Source organism: Pleurodeles waltl, chromosome 7, assembly GCF_031143425.1.
Source record: "Pleurodeles waltl isolate 20211129_DDA chromosome 7, aPleWal1.hap1.20221129, whole genome shotgun sequence".
NCBI classification, from domain to species: domain Eukaryota; kingdom Metazoa; phylum Chordata; class Amphibia; order Caudata; family Salamandridae; genus Pleurodeles; species Pleurodeles waltl.
In genome coordinates this window covers 4,443,083-4,458,079 of record NC_090446.1, presented here as the reverse complement: position 1 = coordinate 4,458,079, position 14,997 = coordinate 4,443,083, and the positions used below count along the sequence as shown (strand labels likewise).

The 14,997-nt window shown below is 46.6% G+C and overlaps 1 protein-coding gene and 1 long non-coding RNA gene across 2 annotated transcripts in view; both read right to left on the bottom strand.

Annotated features, from left to right (window-relative positions):
- Positions 1-14,997, bottom strand: part of LOC138303505 (uncharacterized) — a 1,082,407-nt gene that overhangs the window by 291,034 nt on the left and 776,376 nt on the right. The window lies entirely within an intron of this gene.
- The window catches only part of LOC138303489 (zinc finger protein 271-like), a 167,172-nt gene that overhangs the window by 78,175 nt on the left and 74,000 nt on the right, over positions 1-14,997 (bottom strand). The window lies entirely within an intron of this gene.

The window sequence follows — 14,997 nt, the reverse complement described above, 5'->3', positions numbered from 1 at the left end:
AGTTCCCCTAAGGACAAAGTAGTCGTGTTAGAGGAATAATGCAGGAAAGACACAAACCAGCAATGCAACAACTGTGGATTTCCAATCTAGGGTACCTGTGGAACAAGGGGACCAAGTCCAAAAGTCACAAGCACGTCAGAGATGGGCAGATGCCCAGGAAATGCCAGCTGCGGGTGCAAAGAAGCTTCGACTGGACAGAAGAAGCTGAGGTTTCTGCAGGAACGAAAAGGGCTAGAGACTTCCCCTTTGGTGGACGGATCCCTCTCGCCGTGGAGAGTCGTGCAGAAGTGTTTTCCCGCCGGAAGGACGCCGACAAGCCTTGCTAGGCGCAAATCGTGCTTTTGGCGTTTTTGGAAGCTGCTGGGGCCCAGGAGGGACCAGGAGGTCGCAAATTGGACCTGAAGAGAGAGGGGACGTCGAGCAAGACAAAGAGTCCTCACTGAAGCAGGTAGCACCCGGAGAAGTGCCAGAAACAGGCACTACGAGGATGCGTGAAACGGTGCTCGCCGAAGTTGCACAAAGGAGTCCCACGTCGCCGGAGACCAACTTAGAAAGTCGTGCAATGCAGGTTAGAGTGCCGTGGACCCAGGCTTGGCTGTGCACAAAGGATTTCCGCCGGAAGTGCACAGGGGCCGGAGTAGCTGCAAAGTCGCGGTTCCCAGCAATGCAGCCCAGCGAGGTGAGGCAAGGACTTACCTCCACCAAACTTGGACTGAAGAGTCACTGGACTGTGGGGGTCACTTGGACAGAGTCGCTGGATTCGAGGGACCTCGCTCGTCGTGCTGAGAGGAGACCCAAGGGACCGGTAATGCAGCTTTTTGGTGCCTGCGGTTGCAGGGGGAAGATTCCGTCGACCCACGGGAGATTTCTTCGGAGCTTCTGGTGCAGAGAGGAGGCAGACTACCCCCACAGCATGCACAAGCAGGAAAACAGTCGAGAAGGCGGCAGGATCAGCGTTACAGAGTTGCAGTAGTCGTCTTTGCTACTATGTTGCAAGTTTGCAGGCTTCCAGCGCGGTCAGCAGTCGATTCCTTATCAGAAGGTGAAGAGGGAGATGCAGAGGAACTCGGATGAGCTCTTGCATTCGTTATCTAAAGTTTCCCCAGAGACAGAGACCCTAAATAGCCAGAAAAGAGGGTTTGGCTACCTAGGAGAGAGGATAGGCTACTAACACCTGAAGGAGCCTATCAGCAGGAGTCTCTGACGTCACCTGGTGGCACTGGCCACTCAGAGCAGTCCAGTGTGCCAGCAGCACCTCTGTTTCCAAGATGGCAGAGGTCTGGAGCACACTGGAGGAGCTCTGGACACCTCCCAGGGAAGGTGCAGGTCAGGGGAGTGGTCACTCCCCTTTCCTTTGTCCAGTTTCGCGCCAGAGCAGGGGCTAAGGGGTCCCTGAACCGGTGTAGACTGGCTTATGCAGAATTGGGCACCTCTGTGCCCAACAAAGCATTTCCAGAGGCTGGGGGAGGCTACTCCTCCCCTGCCTTCACACCATTTTCCAAAGGGAGAGGGTGTCACACCCTCTCTCAGAGGAAGTTCTTTGTTCTGCCATCCTGGGCAAGGCCTGGCTGGACCCCAGGAGGGCAGCTGCCTGTCTGAGGGGTTGGAAGCAGCAGCAGCTGCAGTGAAACCCCAGGAAGGGCAGTTTGGCAGTACCAGGGTCTGTGCTACAGACCACTGGGATCATGGGATTGTGCCAACTATGCCAGGATGGTATAGAGGGGGCAATTCCATGATCATAGACATGTTACATGGCCATATTCGGGGTTACCATGGTGAAGCTACATATAGGTAGTGACCTATATGTAGTGCACGCGTGTAATGGTGTCCCCGCACTCACAAAGTTCAGGGAATTGGCTCTGAACAATGTGGGGGCACCTTGGCTAGTGCCAGGGTGCCCTCACACTAAGTAACTTTGCACCCAACCTTTACCAGGTAAAGGTTAGACATATAGGTGACTTATAAGTTACTTAAGTGCAGTGTAAAATGGCTGTGAAATAACGTGGACGTTATTTCACTCAGGCTGCAGTGGCAGGCCTGTGTAAGAATTGTCAGAGCTCCCTATGGGTGGCAAAAGAAATGCTGCAGTCCATAGGGATCTCCTGGAACCCCAATACCCTGGGTACCTCAGTACCATATACTAGGGAATTATAAGGGTGTTCCAGTAAGCCAATGTAAATTGGTAAAAATGGTCACTAGCCTGTCAGTGACAATTTGGAAAGAAATGAGAGAGCATAACCACTGAGGTTCTGATTAGCAGAGCCTCAGTGAGACAGTTAGTCACTACACAGGTAACACATTCAGGCACACTTATGAGCACTGGGGCCCTGGGTTACCAGGGTCCCAGTGACACATACAACTAAAACAACATATATACAGTGAAAAATGGGGGTAACATGCCAGGCAAGATGGTACTTTCCTACACTAACACAGCCTCTGTGGTCTCCCTAACAAGACCAACCCCAACTAAGTTACCAAAAGTGAGCCCAGCTACTCCCTTGGATTGGCTATTAGTAGGTTTGCTCCCACCACCACTGCTATTAGTAGGGACACTAGGTGTAGCAGTAGGGGTTGTAGTGGTAGGAGGCTTGGTGCTTTTCTTTGGACAACTGGGATCTGTTGTCCAATGGCCTTTTATTTTACATAAATAGCACAATTTTTTTTTTTTTTTTTTATGTTTTATTTTACATCTACCATTTATTTAATTGTTGTTAGCCTATCCGGCCTTAACAACAATCACACAATAAATATCAATCCATCACACTCGATAAAAATCACGTTAAATAAAACATCTCAGTAAAAAGGGAAACTGTGCTTGAGTTTTTGATTTAACATGTGCCGAGATGTATCCGATTTGCCATACATTATCGTAAAACCTAATATATAGCCATAATTTACATAAAAACTTAACTTATTCTAGAAAAACATTATAAATCTAATATTTAAATATCTTGTTCTGGGACAAATCATTTGGGACCTTACAGTGCCTGCCAACCATTTAATAGAAGCCCGAGGCCTAACCCAGTTTTACACCACCCTGCACCAATTTCCCAAGCTAGATAGCTACGGGATAACATAGGCTGTTATGCTTATGCCAACTATGGGTGCATTGATGAACGTAACTTCCATGCTTCCAAGATATAAGTTGAGACCTTTGTCACAATGTATTTCTCGTCTGATCGCATACATAGCGCTTCCGCCTCCTTGCACTTCCTAACTCCGTGGGATCTGAAAAGTGGACGTAGGTACAATTTGCGGAGTTTAAGCGTAAAGTGACATAATAGAAGGAAGTGGGAAAGTGTTTCCGGGCCACCATGAAGACATGGACAACATTCTAATCTACCCAGAGGAGCGGGTTGCCATCTGTTGGCCACTGCCGTCACAGGTAGTGTGCCCATACGGAATTTTAAGTAGAGAGCCCTTTTTTCCTCCGGATAAATACTGTCTATGAATATTGCTGGTTTAAGCTCTTGGTTAAACAAAATATACCGCTTAAATAAAGGGCTAAATGACTGGCACATAATCTCAGTCTTTTGCTCCCAGTATGCCTTTTTTTATGACAGCTAGACTAGGCCTTCCGATTTTTTCTGGATGGAGCTAGAGGTCTTCCTGGCCGATAGCAGCCAGGATAGTTGAGATATGTTTGAACCAGGGCAATTTCCGATGGCTTTGTAGCTTCATGATGTCCTTAAGTACGTCTCTATATGGTTTGAGAGCCTCTTTTGACCAAATACGGATCCAGTATCTTACTGGAGCCAGAGCAATGTAGTCCTCGACCTTTCTCATCTGTAGATCAATTCTTATTGCATTCATTGGTGTGGCGTTGCCTAGACAAAGTAATCGGCGTAAAAATTTGTTCTCGGTTACTTGTATTGATGGAGTCTTTCTGAATCCCCAGATCTCTGCGCTATAAAGTGCTGCGGCTCTTGCTTTTGTTTTGTATGCGAGCAGTGCGGAACTCACGGAATGGTTGCCTGTAGCTTTTGCGAATCTGAGTACTGCTCCAGCTTGTTGGGCCAAGGAAATGCTACTTTTATAAATTTGTGGTTTCCATGTCTGTTTTTCGTCTAGTCTGCAGCCCAGGTAATCGTAAGTAGCCACTCGGGCCAAAGGCTTATTGTTTGCCCTAAAGGTCGATTGCATCGTCTGTTTTTGGTTAAGAATCATAAACTTTGTTTTCCCCTCATTGATTACCATGCTCCTTGAGGTACAAAATGATTTGAAACCCCTAAGTAGTCGATGCATTACTATCTCCGTTCTTGCCAGTAGTACAGCGTCATCAGCAAAGAGCAGGATAGGTATACTTTCATTGGCTAGTTTTGGCGCATCCAGATTTAATTCCTTCAGGACTTGACTTACTTCATTTATATAACAATTAAATAAGGTTGGGGCCAAAACACAGCCTTGTTTTACGCCTCGCTCGATTGGAATTTCTGCCGTATAATCATTTCTCGTAGTATATCTGACCCTGGCAGTATTTCCTGTATGCAATAGAATTAACAGCCTTAAAATTTTTCCCTGTATGCCCATTTCCGACAATAACTGCCATAGTGTTTGGTGGTTTACGCTGTCAAAGGCTGTTTGGAGATCCACAAAGACCAGATATAATGGACAATCTTTAAGGGTGGCGTATTTAGCGCAGATCATGTTTAGCTTAAAAAGTTGATCTGTTGTACTTTGGCCTCTCCTAAAACCAGCTTGATGTGTTGATATTAAATCTCCGTCCTCTAGCCATTGGTCTAGACGCGACTGAATCATTTTGGCAAAAATCTTTCCAACACTATCAAGCAGTGAAATAGGTCTATAATTGCTCACCATGTCCCGAGGCCCTTTTTTGTGAATTGGAACGATTATTGATTCCTTCCAAGAGGAAGGGATTACCTCGTGGTGCCAAACACTGTTGAATAGACGGGCTAGAGCAGGTAACCATAACGTTAGCTGGTTACGGTAAGCGTCTGAAGGGATACCGTCTGGGCCTGCAGCCTTATGCGGCTTTTGGAGGAGAATAACTTGTTTAATCTCTTTTTCACTGAATTCCGGTATTAACTCCATTGCACGTGGAATGACATGGGCTACTTGCATGGAATTTGTGCTGGGGAATTCGTTAGGGACTAGTACATTCTGGGTTTCGTTTACTAATCTAGCAAGCCGATTTGAAGGTACTGCGTAAGTCTTTTGAAGTGGAAATACTTTACTTAATCTTTGATTTCTGCCTACCAGCCCTTGAGTGAGGATGTTTGAGTTATTAGTCATCCCAGATGCCGTCTTGGCCACTTCCTGGTACAAGGCGGTAAAATGCTCTACCCAAAATTGAGGGTTGATATTCAGTTCTAGGTTTTTCGAAGGACCTTCGCATCCCCACCTGACTATCTCCCAAAACTTTTTGGAGTTCCCTGCCGATATTGCCTGAAGTAGAGTTTTCCAGAGTTTATGTGGGAATATCTTCCTTTTGTATCTCAGTAATTTTTTGTACTGTTGCCTACATTCATAAAAATGTTGCTCATTGTAGTCATTCAAGTGCCGGTTCTTTAGTGCTTGTGATAAGGTCTTTTTTAGCTTCAAACACTCTTCATCGAACCAGCCCTCCATCATTTTAGGATTGATTTGAAGATGCTTGATCTTTTCCTTTTTTGTTTGCAATAGGAGATTATTAAAGTTATGCAGGAGGGGTAAAGCGTTGTTAACTGGTAGGTTTAAAAACGTGCTAAGTGATAACAGCCAGGTTTGACTAGGTGCGCTCGTATAAGGTTCATCCTCATTTGACCTTAATATGTTTTTCCTATTTGGTCTCATGGTTATTGTTAAGCTATTTCCGTTGAATGGAGACTCGGCCTTCCCTGGGCTCGTGTCCGGATGGACTATCTCCATTAGCAGTGGGTCGTGATCACTCTCAATCCTGTCCCTTATTTCCATGTCGATGACATAATGCCAGGCTTCGATGTTTATTGCCATATAGTCGATTATACTTTGCCTTTTTCCAGTTCGAAAGGTAGATTTAAAAGTTCTGTCTGAATTTGTTCTCCCGTTTAATGTGCGGATTCCTCCTTCTATTAATGCTTCAAAGATTAATTCTCCTTTCTTGGAGTCTTTACAACGTTGGATGAGAGGCGTTGGGATATTCCAAGCGTGGTCTTCCTCTACTACTTGTTCGTCCCAGAGGATAGAATGAGGTTTAGTGTTGAAGTCACCACATATCAGTAAAACGGTTTTACAAGGCTGGGGAGAGCAGTTGTTCGTGTGACCTGGTGCTGGGTTCCTCCAACCCTTAGTTCTTTTATTTAGGATATGTTCTTTAAGGAGCCGCACCCCTGGCGTGACTTGAGCCCAGCTGATAGGGGGGAAATACACATTTACTATTTCGAGTGACCACTCCTCGTATTTTACTGCGAGCGTCTGGATTCCCTTGCTTAATACAGCATGAGTTACTACGGAGTTTCCCAGTAGTGAAGTTCTGATCCAAATAATCAGACCTCCCGATGGTCTTCCTTTTTTTTGCTTGATAGCGGGTAAGTGGAAAGTGGAGAACCCATCTAGGTCAATAGCGTGAATAGACCAAGTTTCTTGGAAACAGCTGATGTCTTGTTTTTTTATAAATTCGACCCAGTCCTTATCTTCCATTTTGTTTTTTAAGCCTGCAATGTTCCAGCTTAGAATTTTTAATATGGGACTGATTTTATCTTTTATGTTCAAGCCGTCCATTTTTTGCTACAAGCTTCTAAATGGTTGCTCTTCGCAATTCTGTAACTGTGGGGGATTGCCCCTGCTGTTTCTAGGGGAATTGGCCAACAGGCAGAACCTCATATTACTCAAATTTATTCGTTCAGGGAGTTGTTGTTTGGAGCTAATTGCTCCCTGGAGTATCGAACCAGAATTGCCTTTTACCTCTTGCCTACCCATCATGTTTTGGTTTGAGGCTTTTTCAAGAAATATTGTTGGATATGGTTCTTTTTGCGGAGTAGCAATGGATATTCCCCAGGTCTTCATCGTGTTAGAACATTTTAGGATCTGTTCTACTATCCAAGGTGAGGCCCAGACTGTTTCTGTTAGTTCCCCGTTCTCTAATTATTTTTTTGGTATGAATCTTACTGAGAGGAGGTCTTTGGTTGTTACATTCTGTACGGCTGGCAGGGAGTTGACCAAATGTAAGATGTTAGACCTGTTCAGGATGTCGTGACTTCCTCTTGAGGAGTACTCAGGGATAAACATGATCGTGGCTTCAAGCTCTTTAGTTGTTTCAGAACGGATCTCAGTGTGCCCGCCACCTCCCTGCGACCGTCTTCCTTGAAGTTGGTTATTTTCATTTTGTCTGTCTTGAGTGGTAACTGCCCAACTAGTCAATGTTCGATCTACCTGGCCTTTTTCCCTCCCAAATTGCAACTCTTTGTTCCTATGTTCTTCATAGGGTTGCCTTTTTGGAGGCCAGTTGTCCCTTTTTCCTTTGGTTTCTTTAGTTTCCAGGTCCAGTGCTGGGCGCGATAGAGCAGGCGAAACAGTGATCCACCCAGGCTGGTTACTGAGATTATGATTTCCAGGGCTAACCTGAGAGCAATATTTTACCTTTGTCCGGGGTGCGGGAACCGGGGCTATTATGTTGACCACGCACATGGTTGTTCTTATACTTTGTTTGCTTCGTATATACTCTGGGGTCTCTGCCCTTCTGCTTTCACCTTTGCTGTTATCTTGTTCTGCCCCCTCAGTAATGGAATTCGGAGGCTGCTGGCATTTTCCATAGTGGTCTCCTACTGTATTTGAGTGATGTACCTGGACTGAATGTTCAGTTTTTATAGCTGGGAGGTGCTTATCAATGCCGGTACTTGATTTTGATGTTTCTGGGCTCCATTTGGGTTGTCCATTGACTAGGGGGTCGTTTACCTCGTTTGCCTCATTTGTCCCATGATTTGTTCCAGGATCTTTTCCAGACCACCTTCCTTTATCTAAGTCGTGCCCAGATGCTTGGTGTCCCCTGGGGCCAGTGGGTATACGGTTTATATGGGAATGGTGAGTGCAACTTTTGTCGCACAATAATCCAGGATTTTTGTTTATGAAATTAAAGACTTTATCAGTAGGTTTCTCAAGACTCTCAGACTTAATGCTTTTATCTCTATGCTGTTGTTGGGCAGTCTCATCACCTGTGTTCCTGATTTCTCCTATTGGGCTTATCTGTTGTAACATGTTTAAAACCTTTTTTGCTGGTGCTTTTTTTTTTCCTCTAGCTTTCTTCCATGTGTTTTTCCATCTGCCTATTGGTTGAGGCCTTTTACTCGGGGTCCTTTTATCTACTGTATTTGGGGCTTTGATTCCAAGTTCAGGACTTCCGTTGGTTCTCTCCATCTTAGCTGTCTGATTTTTTGCATCTGGGCAATTCTCTTGTCCTGGGCCAGAGTGCCTTTCTCTGTCTTCTCTGTCTATTGGCCTTTCAATTAATCTAGATTCTGTTTTTCCCAACTAGTAGTTGCACACCTGTGTGCTTTTAAGGCTATGTTTACAGTCTTCGATTATGTCTTTGATTACTTTCGGGACTTCCAGTAATTTTTCCAGCAGTGGTCCACAGGCTTGTCTGTCCGACTTGTCCATTTTGTCAGCCACTGCCTGGTGCAACAGGTTTTCCCTAATTACGCCCTCTACTAGGGCCATCCTGTAATCTATAGACTGTATTGAGGTTGTAAGTTGTTTGGTCAGCTCAAGTTGATCATCAAATTTTTGAGACTGGGCCATGATCGTTGTTGCAATTGAGCCCAGTGTTGTACATATAACTTTCATGATGCTAAGAATTGGTTGATCTAATGAGAGGTCATCTCTATTTCCACTTTGCTCGTTGGTTATCTGGCCTTCTAGGTTCTTATCTTCCTCTCCTCTATGGCCTTTTATTATGCTAGCTTCCAGAAAGTTTAGATCTTCTGATGTTATGCTGTTTAGTTGGGGGTCTATATTGCCAATAACGGAGTTGTCAAGCGAGGACAGCTCCAGACTGAAGGAACTACTGTTGAGTCTGCCCAGCGTTAAATTAGTTTTAACAATTTGTCTTCCGCAGTGAAACTGTGGCGCTGAGAGTTTATGGGTCTGTTTAGATGGTAAGTGATCTGTTTCCGGACCCATTATATTTTGGGGTGCTATAAGTTCTGCTTGGGCACATCGTGGAGAGAATGTTAATGAGAAATTCCCGGAGTTTAATAGTCCCCTTTGGGGGTCAGGATAAAGTAATTTGTTGCTTTTTCTTTGCTCTCCCGAAAAGTTGCCCCACTTTGGGAAGTTATTTAACTCCACTTCGCCATCCCCAAGGGGGTTATTCATTGGGCAGGATAGTTGCGATAAACCAGCCAATTGCTGCTGGAGTAGGCGAGTGTCCTGGAGCCCGGTCTCTGATAGCTCCAGTTCACCCCCCCCCCATGTTGTAGCCACCCTCTTCCCCCGATGGCTGTAATGGGAGGCCACTGGCTTTAGGACTTTGCGTTTGCGGCTGTTCGGAGTTTAAGTTCACTTGGTTATAGTAGTTAGTAATGGTGTTTATTTTTAATCTAGTTTTCCTTACTCCCGTGGTTCCACCAGGGCCCGGGTGCGTCGGAGTATACTTTTGTCTCCTACACAGAGGACTTGCAAGGCCCCCCACAGTTTCTCCTGCAGTTTCTCCTGCATTCAGCAAAGTACGCCCCATGTCATCGGAGTCAGTATGGGCTGGCAAACGAGGCACTGGGACCGCTTCTGGTGTCCCACCCAACACTTCTCCTGGCTCACATTCACTTTCGTCTCCGGGAAACCCGATTTGGACACCCTCTGCTGTGTCCTCTCCTAGGTTTGTGAATCCCCCCTGGGATAGCTGGATGGTTCTGGGGTCCTGGTCCTGGTCTAACCCCAGACCTTGTGAACTGTTGAACTCCTGCTCTGATCTTTGGAATTCCGCTAGGTGAACGAGCGCCTCGTTGGCCTCCCTAGCCTTCTTTGTTTTTCCTCTTGTCCCAACCATCTTCTCCGCTCACCGTTCGCTCCCCCCCCCTTGGCTCCTTGGTTCCTTACTGGCTTCCTTACTCAGTCTTTAGAAGAGACCACCAACAACAACGCCAGGTCCAAGTCCAAGGCCAAAGCTAAAGCTAGCTGGGGCTAGAGCTGGGGCTGGGGGGGGGGTTGGGTGAGGCGACGTGACTGAGCACCAACACCGAAGCTGGGACCGGAGCCGAGGGTAGAAGCGGGGGAGGGGTTCAATGGCCAAGAAGGGTCCCGTAACAGAATCTGAACAAGGACCCCCCCCCCCAGGAAAAGCTGCTCACCTGGTCTCTCCCGGTTGCTCACCTACTCCGCGTCTTCAGGGGGCCCACAGGGGGTCCACAGGGGGTCTGCAGGGGGGGGGGGCAGCAAGACTCCTTCAGGCTCCTTCTGGCTTCTGGCTCCTCCTAGCACCCCAATCCGCGCCGCGCCGAGACAACGAAAACACTGCGGTGGAAAGGAGCAGGGGGGTCACCCTCACCCCCAGCCGGAATGCAGCCGAAATACAGCCGGGGTACACACCGGCGAGAGTCCTCCTCCGGCCCCCAAGGTCGTCGCCGCCGCCGCAGCAGCAGTAGCGGCAGCGTTGCGTTGCGGCTCGCACTCCGCGGTGAACTCCGGACGTGAGCCACCCGGCGCCTGCGTCCGCGTCCGACGTCGTTCTACAGAGGATCCACCAACAGGCTTATTTGGTGGTTATGCAAGCAGCGTCCTTGCAGAGACGTTTGTGTCCCATGAAGTTTATATTTCACACGATGGTCGACGGCACTCCGATTCTATGTTGTTTTTTAAATAAAGCTAACGATTGTGTAAGAAGAATTCGCGCGGGCTTTCTCCACCATGGTTTCTTTTCCTTGTTTTGATTAAAAGAGGATTTGGGCCCACCACCCCCACCAGAGTGTTTTTGTGGGCCTGATGAAGACTCATTTTTAGATTTGTCCCCACCCTTGTAAGAAGACTTACCATCCTTCTTTTTGTTGCCATCTTTGTTACCCCCTGTATGAACTTTTCTGTTCACCCTTGTTCTGACCCATTTGTCTGCCTTCTTTCCCAATTCTTGGGGAGAGGTCAGATCAGAGTCCACCAAGTACTGGTGCAACAAATCAGACACACAATTATTAAGAATATGCTCTCTCAGGATCAAGTTATACAGGCTGTCATAATCAGTAACTTTACTGCCATGTAACCACCCCTCCAATGCCTTCACTGAATGGTCAATGAAATCAACCCAGTCTTGTGAAGACTCCTTTTTGGTCTCTCTGAACTTTATCCTGTATTGTTCAGTGGTTAAGCCATAACCATCCAGGAGTGCATTCTTAAGAACTGTAAAATTATTGGCATCACTTTCTTTCACAGTAAGGAGCCTATCCCTACCTTTTCCACTAAATGATAGCCATAGGATAGCAGCCCACTGCCTTTGAGGGACATCCTGTACAACACAGGCCCTCTCAAGTGCAGCAAACCACTTGTTAATGTCATCCCCCTCCTTATAAGGGGGAACTATCTTATGCAGATTCCTGGAATCATGCTCTTTTGCAGGATGACTATGGGGAATACTGCTGCTGCCACCATGGGTTTCAAAACCCAACTTCTGTCTTTCCTTCTCCAGTTCTAAAGACTGTCTATCCAAATCCAGCTGTTGCTTTTTAAGCTTCAGTCTGGTTTGTTCCACCCTCAACTTATTGAGTTCCCTTTCTAACATTCTGTCATCAGGGTTGGTGGGAGGGACATTTCTAGATACAGAAGTATGATGAGAATGGACAGAAGGAGACCTGTCCCTTACAGAGGGTACCCTAACAGCTTTGCTGACAGTGTAATGTGAGAGCACACCATCTGTATGATGTGACTCCACCTCAGTACCAACTATGCTAGACTGTCTAGTATTGGGCAGGCTAGAAAGTTTCTTTCCTGAATCTTTTCCTGGGGGAGTCCCTGGATCAGATTGGGAACCATTAGCTACTTTTTCAACAGATGGGGCACTTTTAGCCTTATCTTGTTCTCTAAGCATGTTAAGTAACAATTCCAAGGAAGGATTCTTCCCTACACTCAAACCTCTCTCTATGCAGAGACTCCTTGCTCCTTTCCAGCTAAGGTGATCATATGCAAGTTTGGACAGATCAACATTTTGGGCTGTGCCAGACATTTTTAGAGAGAGTTGAAGTGATAGAAAAAGAGAAAAAAGTTTTCAGAACTTTTAGAAAGACAGAAAAAAACTTTTTAAACTTTTAAGAACTTTTTAGAAAGTTTAGAAGTACTTTTCAGCACTTAGAAAAGAGTGAAAAGAGGAAATGCTAAACTTTTTGGTTATGTGTATATACACTGAACTTGTTTTGTATATTTTTCTCTTATGAAAAGTACAATGACAAGAGTGGTAAGTAGTCTCAAAGCACTTATTCCACCGCTGCACAACCAATGTAGGAGGCTGGACTGGCTTGTAGTGAGTACCAAGGGGTACTTGCACCTTGCACCAGGCCCAGTTATCCCTTATTAGTGTATAGGGTGTCTAGCAGCATAGGCTGATAGATAATGGTAGCTTAGCAGAGCAGCTTAGGCTGAACTAGGAGACGAGTGAAGCTCCTACAGTACCACTTAGTGTCATATGCACAATATCATAAGAAAACACAATACACAGTTATACTAAAAATAAAGGTACTTTATTTTTATGACAATATGCCAAAGTATCTCAGAGTGTACCCTCAGTATGAGGATAGCAAATATACACAAGATATATATACACAATACCAAAAATATGCAGTATAGTCTTAGAAAACAGTGCAAACAATGTATAGTTACAATAGGATGCAATGGGGACACATAGGGATAGGGGCAACACAAACCATATACTCCAAAAGTGGAATGCGAACTACGAATGGACCCCAAACCTATGTGACCTTGTAGAGGGTCGCTGGGACTATTAGAAAATAGTGAGAGTTAGAAAAATAGTCCACCCCAAGACCCTGAAAAGTGAGTGCAAAGTGCACTAAAGTTCCCCAGAGGACATAGAAGTCGTGATAGGGGAATTCTGCAGGAAAGACACAAACCAGCAATGCAACAACGATGGATTTCCAGTCGAGGGTACCTGTGGAACAAGGGGACCAAGTCCAAAAGTCACAAGCAAGTCGGAGATGGGCAGATGCCCAGGAAATGCCAGCTGTGGGTGCAAAGAAGCTACTACTGGACAGTAGAAGCTTAGGTTTCTGCAGGAACGACAAGGGCTAGAGACTTCCCCTTTGGAGGACGGATCCCTCACGCCGTGGAGAGTCGTGCAGAAGTGTTTTCCCGCCGAAAGACCGCCAACAAGCCTTGCTAGCTGCAAATCGTGCGGTAAGGGTTTTTGGACGCTGCTGTGGCCCAGGAGGGACCAGGATGTCGCAAATTGCGTCAGGAGACAGAGGGGACGTCGAGCAAGACAAGGAGCCCTCTCAGCAGCCAGCAGGTAGCACCCAGAGAAGTGCCAGAAACAGGCACTACGAGGATGCGTGAAACGGTGCTCACCCAAAGTCGCACAAAAGAGTCCCACGTCGCCGGAGAACAACTTAGGAGGTCGTGCAATGCAGGTTAGAGTGCCGTGGACCCAGGCTGGACTGTGCACAAAGGATTTCCGCCGGAAGTGCACGGAGGCCGGAGTAGCTGCAAAAGTCACGGTTCCCAGCAATGCAGTCTGGCGTGGGGAGGCAAGGACTTACCTCTGTAGGAGGCTGGACTGGCTTGTAGTGAGTACCAAGGGGTACTTGCACCTTGCACCAGGCCCAGTTATCCCTTATTAGTGTATAGGGTATCTAGCAGCTTAGGCTGATAGATAATGGTAGCTTAGCAGAGCAGCTTAGGCTGAACTAGGAGACGTGTGAAGCTACTACAGTACCACTTAGTGTCATATGCACAATATCATAAGAAAACACAATACACAGTTATACTAAAAATAAAGGTACTTTATTTTTATGACAATATGCCAAAGTATCTTAGAGTGTACCCTCAGTGAGAGGATAGGAAATATACACAAGATATATATACACAATAGCAAAAATATGCAGTATAGTCTTAGAAAACAGTGCAAACAATGTATAGTTACAATAGGATGCAATGGGGAAACATAGGGATAGGGGCAACACAAACCATATACTCCAAAAGTGGAATGCGAACCACGAATGGACCCCAAACCTATGTGACCTTGTAGAGGGTCGCTGGGACTATTAGAAAATAGTGAGAGTTAGAAAAATAACCCTCCCCAAGACCCTGAAAAGTGAGTGCAAAGTGCACTAAAGTTCCCCTAAGGACAAAGTAGTTGTGTTAGAGGAATAATGCAGGAAAGACACAAACCAGCAATGCAACAACTGTGGATTTCCAATCTAGGGTACCTGTGGAACAAGGGGACCAAGTCCAAAAGTCACAAGCAAGCCGGAGATGGGCAGATGCCCAGGAAATGCCAGCTGCGGGTGCAAAGAAGCTTCGACTGGACAGAAGAAGCTGAGGTTTCTGCAGGAACGAAAAGGGCTAGAGACTTCCCCTTTGGTGGACGGATCCCTCTCGCCTTGGAGAGTCGTGCAGAAGTGTTTTCCCGCCGAAAGGACGCCAACAAGCCTTTCTAGCTGCAAATCGTGCGTTTGGCGTTTTTGGACGCTGCTGGGGCCCAGGAGGGACCAGGAGGTCGAAAATTGGACCTGAAGAGAGAGAGGAAACGTCGAGCAAGACAAAGAGCCCTCACTGAAGCAGGTAGCACCCGGAGAAGTGCCAGAAACAGGCACTACGAGGATGCGTGAAACGGTGCTCGCCGAAGTTGCACAAAGGAGTCCCACGTCGCCGGAGACCAACTTAGAAAGTCGTGCAATGCAGGTTAGAGTGCCGTGGACCCAGGCTTGGCTGTGCACAAAGGATTTCCGCCGGAAGTGCACAGGGGCCGGAGTAGCTGCAAAGTCGCGGTTCCCAGCAATGCAGCCCAGCGAGGTGAGGCAAGGACTTACCTCCACCAAACTTGGACTGAAGAGTCACTGGACTGTGGGGGTCACTTGGACAGAGTCGCTG